Source organism: Adiantum capillus-veneris, chromosome 26 (assembly GCF_014529385.1).
Source record: "Adiantum capillus-veneris isolate H3 chromosome 26, ASM1452938v2, whole genome shotgun sequence".
NCBI classification, from domain to species: domain Eukaryota; kingdom Viridiplantae; phylum Streptophyta; class Polypodiopsida; order Polypodiales; family Pteridaceae; genus Adiantum; species Adiantum capillus-veneris.
In genome coordinates this window covers 136,300,325-136,311,478 of record NC_140956.1, presented here as the reverse complement: position 1 = coordinate 136,311,478, position 11,154 = coordinate 136,300,325, and the positions used below count along the sequence as shown (strand labels likewise).

General features: G+C 43.9%; 1 long non-coding RNA gene across 1 annotated transcript in view; it reads left to right on the top strand.

Moving 5' to 3' along the window:
• Positions 1 to 242: 242 nt before the first annotated feature.
• The window catches only part of LOC147424251 (uncharacterized), a 32,345-nt gene continuing 21,433 nt past the window's right edge, over positions 243 to 11,154 (top strand). Inside the window, exon 1 of the long non-coding RNA XR_015186568.1 lies at positions 243 to 381. This is a non-coding gene — a long non-coding RNA (uncharacterized LOC147424251). The remainder of the gene's footprint in view (positions 382 to 11,154) is intronic.

Genomic DNA, 11,154 nt, shown 5'->3' with positions numbered 1-11,154 from the left:
GGACATCGAATGAACTTTGATCAAACACTTGGATAAACATGAGCTACAAATTTTAGATACTATTACATTTTATAGTACGGTCGGCGACTGCGTGCAAAAGGGCTTTTTTTAGTTTTGGACTTTAGCTTTCAAGTCGCAGATTGCAACACGTGTAAAGAGCTCCCCCTTCCGCCATATTATTTTAGTAGATATTATGTCAGTAGATAGTAGATTTAATGATGGTTTACATGGTTCCAAGGTAAAAGTCCGGAAGGTATAACTCTGAACTATCAGAGGCGAGAAAGAAGTTTGCTTAGGTTTCGCTTTGCGTTGATTGCGCTGCGCAGAAGCTCGTCCATGGCGTATCCGGGTCCTTACTCGGGCAAGAGTACTTTTGCACAGGCAAGTCTTTTTCTCATGGGATCCCCCCGCCGCCCGCCCCCACCACCACCACCACCATAAAAAACCCCCCACCCCAAACTTCCCCGGTGGCTCTCTGTCTGAACATACAGATATGTGTGGATTTTGTGGACATAGTTTATATGAAACATCCAAGGTGGATTTCACTACGAGTTAGTTCTCTAGATCCTGCATTTGTGGACACTGTAAGTCTGTAGCATCTCTCAAGTTTGGAGGTTTCTCAACCATAATGTAGATGTTCAATTGACTCTTGATCAGAGCAAATTGCTCAGAGAACTTCTGCTTTAAGAGGACACTTGCATCTACAAGGAGTACTTCTAACTGAATGAGTAGAGAGAAGAGTGTGGGCTCAGTTGGATATTGTTGTTTGAGTTAAAGGAGATCATAGAAGTTCCCCACGTCCTCATGTATGTTGATAGATTGGCCCAAATTTTGAGAGTAAACAATGAAGACAGCTTGTCATTCTGTGCAATAAGATTTAGCTCTCATTATTGATAAGCAGCTTACTGTGGTTATCTGGATTGAATTGCAACAAAGGCCTCATGAAGTTTCTGCGGCAGGCCACACTATTCCTCATACACATGCATTATGGGAAATGCCATGCAATTTTTTTATTTCTTGTATTATAAATTTACCATACGTTCGTACTCGCACGATATGTTGAGTATGATTTGCATATGATATGAGCAAACATACTTACAAACACATCATATGCAAGGCTTATTAATTTATTTTAGCCTATTAGCGTGTGCAAGGCTTCAAAGCAATGGCTATCAAACTTTCTAAGAATCTGAGCAGTAAAAGGGTGTCTAGGTTCAGCTCAAAGTCATTTAGGCCCCCTCGGTGGGTACTAGGAATTAACTCTAAAGAGGCAATCTGGACACATGGCAGCTCTGCAGCAAATTGCCAGATCCATCAGCTGGAGGGGGCGTCCATTTTTGACAGGGGGTCTGATTTTGCGCTTCAGTGTGACTACAGTGTATGTGTGTGAGTAGTGGGTGCAGGTGATCACAGCTTTAATGGAAAGCTTGCCTTCTCCCTTGCTCTATGTAGCGCGACGATTTGCTCTTGCGCATCTCTCTCCCCTTTTGCACATATGGTAATGCCCCACTAGATAGACTACTTAGTTGACCATGTACAGTTCTGAGGGTTTATGCGCACTTGCCAAGGCAAGAGCCTTCTAAACAGGAACCGGATTAGCTAATTGCTAACCCCCCATAGGTACTCATAGTTCCATCGCGAACAATTGCGAAAACAGAGAGTTTTCTTGCGTAGAAACTTGTCCGTTTCAAAAGGGAACTGGTCCATTGCGTTCGAGAGCACCTGAGACCCGCGTAGGCGTGCTCGCTCCGCCCAGAACGATCCAAAATAGAGGATTACAGCCTGTCATGTTTTTCTGCAGGTTTAGGGTTTCGCACCTAAACTGCAAGACAACGTCGATGGGGCCTCGAGAAAGCCTCGAGAAAGCCTTGTGATGCTTTAACAGGGCTTTGGGCACTTGATAGTGTTAAAACGGGGAATTACAGCACACTGAAATTGACCTACAGCTCACTGCAAAGCTTCCTAACCGCAAGGGAAAGTGTTCTTGACGTGTACTTTTGACTTATAGAGGGTTTTGTGTCGTTATGCCGGCAAAATTGGGTAAAAAACCTGCAATTTTAGCCATAGACATGTTTGGACAGCTTGGTGAGAGATAGGTGAAAGGAAAGTGTTCGGGTCGTATATTTGCAATAACAATAAAGAATACCGGAAGGGGCACTTGTCTTTGGGGCCAATAGGTGTCGGCGTCTGCTTGGTAGCGCTCTAGCTTCCAAGCCGTGTGTGTTTGAAGTGCCAATTACCGTTACAGGTTTTTATTTGCAAGATTTCTGTGTGTCCTAAAGTCTAAATAAAGTTTCGAGTGAAAGCCAAAGTCTACCGACCTACGGGCCGGTTTCATGGTTCCATTGCTGGGATAGAATCACTTTTTCCTCAAGAAGTGAGCCTCGGTTGGTTTTTGGTAAAGACACAGAGTACTGGAACGCGGGATTACACTATGGCCAACAAAGGGAAAGGCATTATGGAAGAGGATTCCTCTTCATAGGACATGCATGCAATTTCTACAGTGTTTGAGGTTGGCGAGAATTCATAGCCACGCCTGTCTGTACCTGTTGTTGATGTGAATGCTCCACCAGTGCAGGGCTTTATGACTGGGCAACTTAAAGTTGATGCATTCAGGACTCAATTGGTTTTCTAGACTGGTGCAGAACCCAAGGTTTATGGAGCTCAAGGTTCCTTTGTTCTTATGGAAGGGAGAGCCTTCCATTCTTAGTGAGAGAGTGCAATGATCACAAACAAAGTGAATGGACACTGTGCGTGCAAGTGTATGAGACTGAGAGATAGAGAGAAGAGAGATACGACACCAAAGACGACGTAAAACCCTCCTCCGAAGGCCCCACTCTCGTCGGCGAGAGTGGTCTACTTATGATTGCACAAACTGGTACAAACTGTATGTATGAGACTGATGCAAGTCTAGGCTATGTCGACGACGACGACGGGGATGACGACACCGACCTAAGGGCTGAAATTTGCAATCTTTTGTCTGCTGTCCAAAAACGCTATGGGCTGAAATCTGCTGTAAATCCAAAACGTTGGTTTTGGGGCTGCTTTCTACCGATCTTTGTCGCTGAAAATTTGAGGTCTTAGGGCTAAAAACTGATGGTCTTTGATGGCTGAAAATCACCTGCTGACACTGTCCAAAGGCTGAAATCTGAAGCTGCTCTTGCCAGGGACAAACGCTAGGCATCGGGGTTTTGTGGCGATGGCAAGGGCTGAAAACGCCAATGTGTTGCAGCTTTGCTGGCGATGAAGCTAATGCTGAAAACGCTATGCATGAGGATCTGTTTGCGGTGACTACCTGTTGCAAAAAACGCTAGGCTGTGGGAACTTTTGGCGATGATGTTGGATGTGAAAACGCTAGGGGATAGATGGTCCTTGCTTAGAGGAAAATCCACCAAGTGTCGTGCTTGAGAAGTTGCTTGTTGAGCTTGGCGCCTGTTGCCTCTTCTGCCAAATAGTGCTAGTCTAGATTTGCTTATCTACAAACTTACTCAATTTGCCCTACCTACTTTCCAACAAAAGTCACTTAAAAATAATAAGTGAAAAATGTCAAAATAGGGAAAATAGTTTCAATGCATTGGAAAATTCCCTTGAAGGATTGGGATGGATTTTGATGGGAATGCTGATAATCATGCTGTGTGCAACTAGAGGATATGCATCTAATCTAAGTGTTTGAACATGCACGGTTTGCGAACAGACTCACAAAAGTGCCAGAACACTTCCTATTCTAGACTGACTTGATTGAACTGAACCCTTGTCGTGCTGTAGCTTGTCCACAGACACATAGGGTTGGATGTGTCACGTGACGTCCTCTCCTTTTCAAAGTGAGGTACTGGTACCGAACTGAATTGCGTCGAGGGAGATCGCCAATAGCATGTGGAATCCTGGGAGGGACTCTTCGCCGGCCCACTCTGATGTGTGGGTCGTGCGGTACTTGAACTTCATAAAGGTCTGCAATGCCTTCTTCTTTGGGCTGCGCCGAAAGCGACAATCTTCTGTAGCTCCTTCAATGCTTTAACTTCGTCTAGAGTCGTGCTTCTTTCTTCTTCAAGAATCTCCATGGCTGAAAATTCCTGAAACCATTTCCAACACAAAACCATGAACATACCCATTCCATGTAAAGTGAATGGAAAAAATCTTGTCTTCTCTAAAGACTTGTATGCAATGTAGATGAACATAGAGACGGAGTGACAATCTGTTCATCAAACAAATGCAAACAATGAGAGCGAATCTTTCTCTTATGATCTAGATCAATCAACTGTGGCAATCCACAACGGAAATGCCCATGCTTGGTGCTCATACTGTCATATGCTCTTTCTACAACTGTGTCATGCCAAGGAAGAGACATGGAATGTGACTTCCTTACATATTTACTTTTCAGCTTTTCATGAATAATCCGCATATATTCGTGCTTATTCATGAGTGAAACGTGCTCAACGTACAATATGTCATGCCTAGGAAAAGGGATCACATAAAGACGTTGACGAAAATACAGGAAACGATCACGAATGAAACACTCGTACAATGTGTGCGTATTTACATGCGAACATATAATACTTCCTGTGAGGGTTCCTTGGACCTAGGCTCAAGAGCCAAGATCGGTTATGCCGGAAGGGGTTCTTTGGACCTAGGCTCGAGAGCCAAGATCGATCCTTCGTGATTGATCAAATCTGCAACGAGGTTAGCTTCGCTAGAAAAAGCTTCAACTAACTCATCATCCTTGTGAACAATCACATCATCTTCATGCAACTCATCATGCTTGTGAGAAATCACATCTTGATCATGCAAATCATCATGATTGTCATTGTCATCCAAATCATCATGCTCATCATTATCATTCAAATCATCATGCAAATCATTGTCATTCAAATTATCATGCAAATCATGTGTATCATGCTTTGGAGAAGAAGAGACCGAGAGAGTCTCCTTTTCTCGAATCTCTTGCATTTGTGCCTGCACTTGAGAAAAGAGTCGCAAGAACTCTTTCATGTGTTGGTCGCTCTTGTCTTTGATGGCAATTGCCATTCTTTCTTGGTGTTTGCGCTCCATTTCTGCTTTTCTTTCTGCTCTTCTTTCTGCGTTCCATTTCTTCCATTCTTTCTGCATTTCTTGCTTCGTGTTCTAACTTCCTTTCCATAAACATCTGGTCCAACTCCTCCATAGAAGTTAGTGCAATCCTTGACGTAGATGGGGAAGGGGGAGGGTCGGAAAAACCTCCTGGTGGGAAAAATTCTTCTTCGCCTCTCTCATACTCACCACTTCCAAGCGAAGTATCCATTCCGCTTCGAGTGATGACCATCCTGAAGTCATGGGTTCTTAAGTTCACGAGGAACTTGGGTTCTTGGGGGTCTTGGTTCTTGGGGGTCTTGGTTCTTGGGGTTCTTGAGTTCTTGAGTTTCTTGGGGGTCTTGAGGGTCTTGTGGTTCTTCTTTCACTTGCAATCTGTGTTAGAGAAGGATCTTCTCTTCACGCGAGTTCTGCTCTTTTCCGCGGACGCACCCCTTGGCGGCCTTGCGCTCACACCAAGGTTGCTTTTTCCCACCTCACGTCGATTGGCCGACCGCTAGGTGCACGGGCCGCTCTCAATGAGTGAAAAGAGGCACAAAGGGAGGCTGGACAAGCCCTTCTTTCCTGGGATTCCTGTCACTCTTCAAAAACACGATTAGGAATCAACACGCCCAAGTGGACTTGGGTCACGTGCGACCTCAACAAGCAATTCTGTGGTTCTTTCCTTGAGTGATACAGAACACTGCCAAAGCTCTGTTACCAATGTAAGGTGCAGCGGAATGAATGTTTGAACTTTGCTCAAGATGAGTGCTCCGAACTGTGCTCAAGGTTCCTTTTGTTCTTATGGAAGGAAGAGCCTTCTGTTCTTAGTGAGAGAGTGCAATGATCACAAACAAAGTGAATGGACACTGTGCGTGCAAGTATATGAGACTAAGAGATAGAGAGAAAACCCTCCTCCGAAGGCCCCACTCTCGCCGACGAGAGTGGTCTACCTATGATTGGACAAACTGGTACAAACTGTATGCATGAGACTGATGCAAGTCTAGGCTATGTCGACGACGACGACGGGGCTGACGACACCGACCTAAGGGCTGAAATCTGCAATCTTTTATCTGCTGTCCAAAAACGCTATGGGCTGAAATCGGCTTCAAATCCAAAACGCTGGGTTTGGGGCTGCTTTTTGCCGATCTTTGTTGCTGAAAATCTGCAGGTCTTAGGGCTGAAAACTGATGGTCTTTGATGGTTTAAAATCACCTGCTGACACTGTCCAAAGGCTAAAAACTGAAGCTGCTCTTGCCAGGGACAAAAACGCTAGGCATGGGGGTTTTGTGGCGATGGCAAGGGCTGAAAACGCTGATGTGTTGCAGCTTTGCCGGCGATGAAGTTAATGTTGAAAACGCTATGCATGAGGATCTGTTTGCGGTGACTACCTGTTGCAAAAGCACTAGGCTGTGGGAACTCCTGGTGATGATGCTGGATGTGAAAACGCTACAGGATAGATGGTCCTTGCTTGGAGGAAAATCCACCAGGTGTAAGGATTCTAGTCGCTAATCCTTAATTAAGTACTTAAACTCATGATTAAGACTTAAGAAACTGAAACTGAACTTAGAACAAGACTTAGAAGACTCTGTGTTTGATTGATTGAAAGTGTGATACAAGGGTTCCTTTTATAGGAATTGAATAGTCATCAGTGAAGAGGCATGTCTCTTTGGGAAGAGACATGACTTTAGGCGAAAAGTCACATCCTTTCGGCGAAGAGCTACAACCATTGGGTGAAGAGTTGCATCCGTACGGTGAAGGGGTGTGACCAGTCGTCGAAGGAGTGTGGCTTTTGGCGAAGAGGTATGTCTTTTGGGCGAAGGGGTGTGACCATTCGAGAACAGGAGTCCTCCTGGGTTAGTCACACTTCGCATTTGCATCTGTAATGAATCAAGAAGAGTGTAACAAGTCACAATCGTGACATTCCCTCCTATTTACATTAAAACCCCGTGTTCAGATGAAAGTCTTCCGCTTTTCAAAGAATTCTTGAAGGAGGTTTGGGTACTGCTGCATATCTTCATCCGTCTGCCAAGTTGAGTCTGACTCATCAAGATCCATCCACTTGACAAGAAATTCTGTTGTGATCTTTCGTCTTGTTTCTTTTTGTCTTACATCAAGAATCTTTTCTGGAACAAGAATTATGCGTTCATCTTCAATTTCTAGCACATAAGAAGATAAGTCTGGAATTGGCGAATCTCCTTGTATGTATTGTTTGAGCCAAGAAATGTGGAAAGTTGGATGAAGTTTTCCCCATGAGAGTGGAAGTTCCAACTTGTAACTGACAACTGAGTACTTCTTGATTATTTTGAAAGGTCCATAGAAGCGAGGGTGCAACTTTGGAAAGACCGATTTCACAGTTTTGTAGCGATGAGGTGCTACATATAATAAAACCAAATCTCCGTCTTGGAAATCTGCATGTCGTCGATGCTTATTGGCTTGTTTTTGGTACTTTTGTTGGACATGAACCAACTTGTCACGTACTTGAATAAGTACATCTTACATTTCTTGAACCAACTGATCTGCTAGAGCTACTTTGTGTTGAAGAACAAAGTTTGTCGGTATAAGAGGAGTATGCCCATAAGCTGCTTGGAATGGAGTCATGCCAGTTACTGAATGGATAGAGTTATTGTATGCGAACTCTACAAGTGGCAAATACTCTTCCCATGATCCCAATCGAATTTGTATGTAATGTCGAAGCATTTCTTCCAAAATTTGATTCACTCTTTTTGTCTGCCCATCAGTTTGAGGATGGTGTGTTGAGCTGAATAACAAATTTGTACCAAGGGATTTGAAAAGGGATGTCCAAAAATGCCCTGTGAATTTTGGATCTCTGTCTGAAACAATAGACTTTGGTAATCCATGTAATCTGAAAATGTGTTGCACAAATAATTGCGCAACGTCTGGTGCCGAGGCAGCTTTCTTGCAAGGAATAAAGTGTGCCATCTTTGAAAACACTACGAGAATCTGTGCATTGCCTTTTTGAGAACGAGGCAATGTAGTGATAAAATCCATGCTGACACTTTCCCATCTTTCTTGAGGTACGGGCTAAGGATGAAGTAACCCTTGAGGAAGTTGTCGAGAGGCCTTCATTGTTTGACAGGAATGACAAGCTTTGACAAACTTGATAACATCTTGCTGCATTTGTGGCCAAAAATATGTTGCAGATAACAATCTGTATGTCTTGTTGATGCCTGGATGAGCAGCAAAAGGGACTTCATGATGTTCTTGGATCAAAATTTTCCGCAATGGTGTATTGTGTGGAACACAAATGCGATCAATGTAATGTAGCAAGTCATTGACAATGGTGTAGGCTGCAAACATATTCATCTCTGCAGGAGTCGGAGTAGAGGATTTAAGAGCTTGAAATGCATTCCCAAAATCTCGATCTGTCAAATACTCATGTTTGAAACAAGCAGGTATTTCTATCTGCACACCGGAAATGGCAAAGTTGATGGCTCGAGGAAGACGGCTTAAGGCATCTGCAACTGCATTTGCAAGGCCTGACACGTATTGAATAATCATATGAAAATTTGCCAAGAACTCAACCCATCGTCCTTGACAAGGATTCATCACCGGTTGAGTAAAAATGTATGTCAATGACTGATGATCTGTCTGCACCACGGAATCTGCGCCAAGAAGATAGTGTTTCCAAGTGCGGTAAGCATGAACAATGGCTAAAAATTCCTTGTCATAAACTGGGTATCTCATTTGTATGGCTGAAAATTTGCGGCTGTCAAAAGCAATGATACGCTCATTCTGCATAAGAACACCTCCAGAAGCACGATCTGACAGAAGCACGATCTGACGCATCGGTCATGACCTGAAAAGGTTGAGTAGGATCTGCAATAGCCAAAACTGGAGTTGTCGTCAAGGCATGTTTAAGGGCTTTGAACGACTGTTCTGCTTCTTCAGTCCATTGAAGTTTATCCTGCTTGGTAAGCTCAGTCAAAGGAGCTGCAATGTTGGAGAATTCCTTGGTATGATAAAAGTTTGCAAGTCCCAAAAAGGAGCGCACATCTGAGATGGTGAGCGGTAAAGGCTAATCCACTATGACCTGTATTTTCTTGGGATCGACTGCAAAGCCACTGGCAGAAATAACGTGACCAAGGTATTCCACCTGATTCTTGAAGAAATCACTTTTCTTCTTATTGATGTATAGCACATTGGTTCGCAAAACTTGGAAGACAAGCTTCAAATGTTCCTTGTGATCAGCCATCGTTCGACTCAAAACTAAAATGTCATCCAAATACACGATCATGAACTTGTCCAAGTATGGTCCCAATATTTCGTTCATCAGCGTCATGAAAGAGGCCGGGGCATTGGTTAACCCGAATGGTAATACCAGAAATTCATAGTGACCATACTTTGTGCGAAAAGCTGTCTTGTACTCATCACCAATGCGAATGCGAATTTGGTGATACCCTGATTTTAGATCAATTTTGGAGTAGATCTTTGCTCCCAATAACTGATCAAATAACTCGTCAATGCGAGGTAGGGGAAACTTGTTTTTGATCGTCAACTTATTCAAAGCACGATAGTCGATGCAAAGACGCATAGATTCATCTTTCTTTTTGACCAACAGAACAGGAGCTCCAAAGGGACTTTTGCTTGGGCGAATATGACCTTTATCCAACAAATCTTCTAGCTGCCGCTGTATCTCTTGAGACTTTGAGTATGAAACTCGATAAGGGGCTCGAATTGGTGGAGGTTGGCCGGGGATCAAATCAATGGGATGATCCACGGGACGCCGAGGAGGCAAAGTTGTTGGTAGCTCGTCGGGAAACAAGTCCAAATGTGGTTGAAAGAAGGGTTGCTGCAAATAGGCAATATTTGAGGAGGATTTAACTTCTGCTTCTTCTGCACCGGGTGTAACATCTCTTAACATGATTAAGGCAGTAGCACAATCACGTTTTCGAACAAGCCGTTTGACGTGTAAAGCAGAAACCAATATAATGGGTTTGGCACTGAAAAGACCACGAAGCTCTATTTCCTGTTGCTTGTGAAAGAGCCGAATTGAGTGATCTCTGAAATTGATTATTGGATCATACTGAAATAACCAAGATTGGCCAAGGATAAGTCGTAATGTGACAAGGGCATAACTGAAAAACCAAGCTGATCTTGGTAATCCTGTATCTGAAGATCCAGCTTTTCAATCCTTTTGTTGCACTCGAGGAAGGAACCATTAGCAAGTTCTACTTGGTAAGCTGCCTCACTAGGTTGAGTTTGAAGGCGCAGTTTAGTAATCAAAGATGTGCTGACGAAATTAGTAGAACACCCACTGTCTACAAGAACGTTGATTGGCTACTTGCCAACAAAGCCAAGGAGGCTGAGAACCTGATTCGAAAGATCCACTGGAGCAGTAACGTGATTCCGAGCATTCATCATTAAGGCACTTACAACCTTGAAAACTCGAACACAACGTGCTGCCTGTTTGCCCTTGTCTGGGACAGGAGGTTGGCTGTGGATAGGTTTTGCAATTGTGGTCTCCATGTGAGAATTCTGGCGAGGATTTGAAGGATTTGGCTTCTTGGGGCATTCATACCATTTGTGATCTCCATGAAAAATTGTACATAATCCTGTACGGTTGGAGTTGGAGGTTGAAGGAGCTGATGAAGAGGATTGCTGTCCAGAGGACGCATTCGGCCGAAAATCACGACGACCATTCCTTCTATGATTGGGACGATTGTTTCGTCGATTCTGATTATTTGCCGAAGAGGAGGCTCTAGAAGTGGCTACTTGTCCAGAAGATTGGGGTCGGAAAGAAGTTTGTCCAACAGAGTATTGTCTCGAAGAGTGAGCTCCTGAGAAAGAACGCTGATTCTGACCACCTTGTCCTTGGTAATTACGTTGTGAAGAGCTTGCAGAATTGGAAACTCGATCACCAGGAAGGAAACTTCTGAGTGGGCGCCGATTGTCACCAAAAAGCTCAACATAAGCGATTGCAACATCCAGTGTGGTAGGGTTAAATTTATGGACATCTTCTCGCAGGGAAGGCTCAAGTCCGTCAACAAAACTGTGGAGTTTGTCGGAAGGACTGAGAGTCTCTATCTCAAGAGTTAATTTCTGAAACTCTGAGATGTACGCGGCCAAGGAACCAGTTTGGCTCAGGCG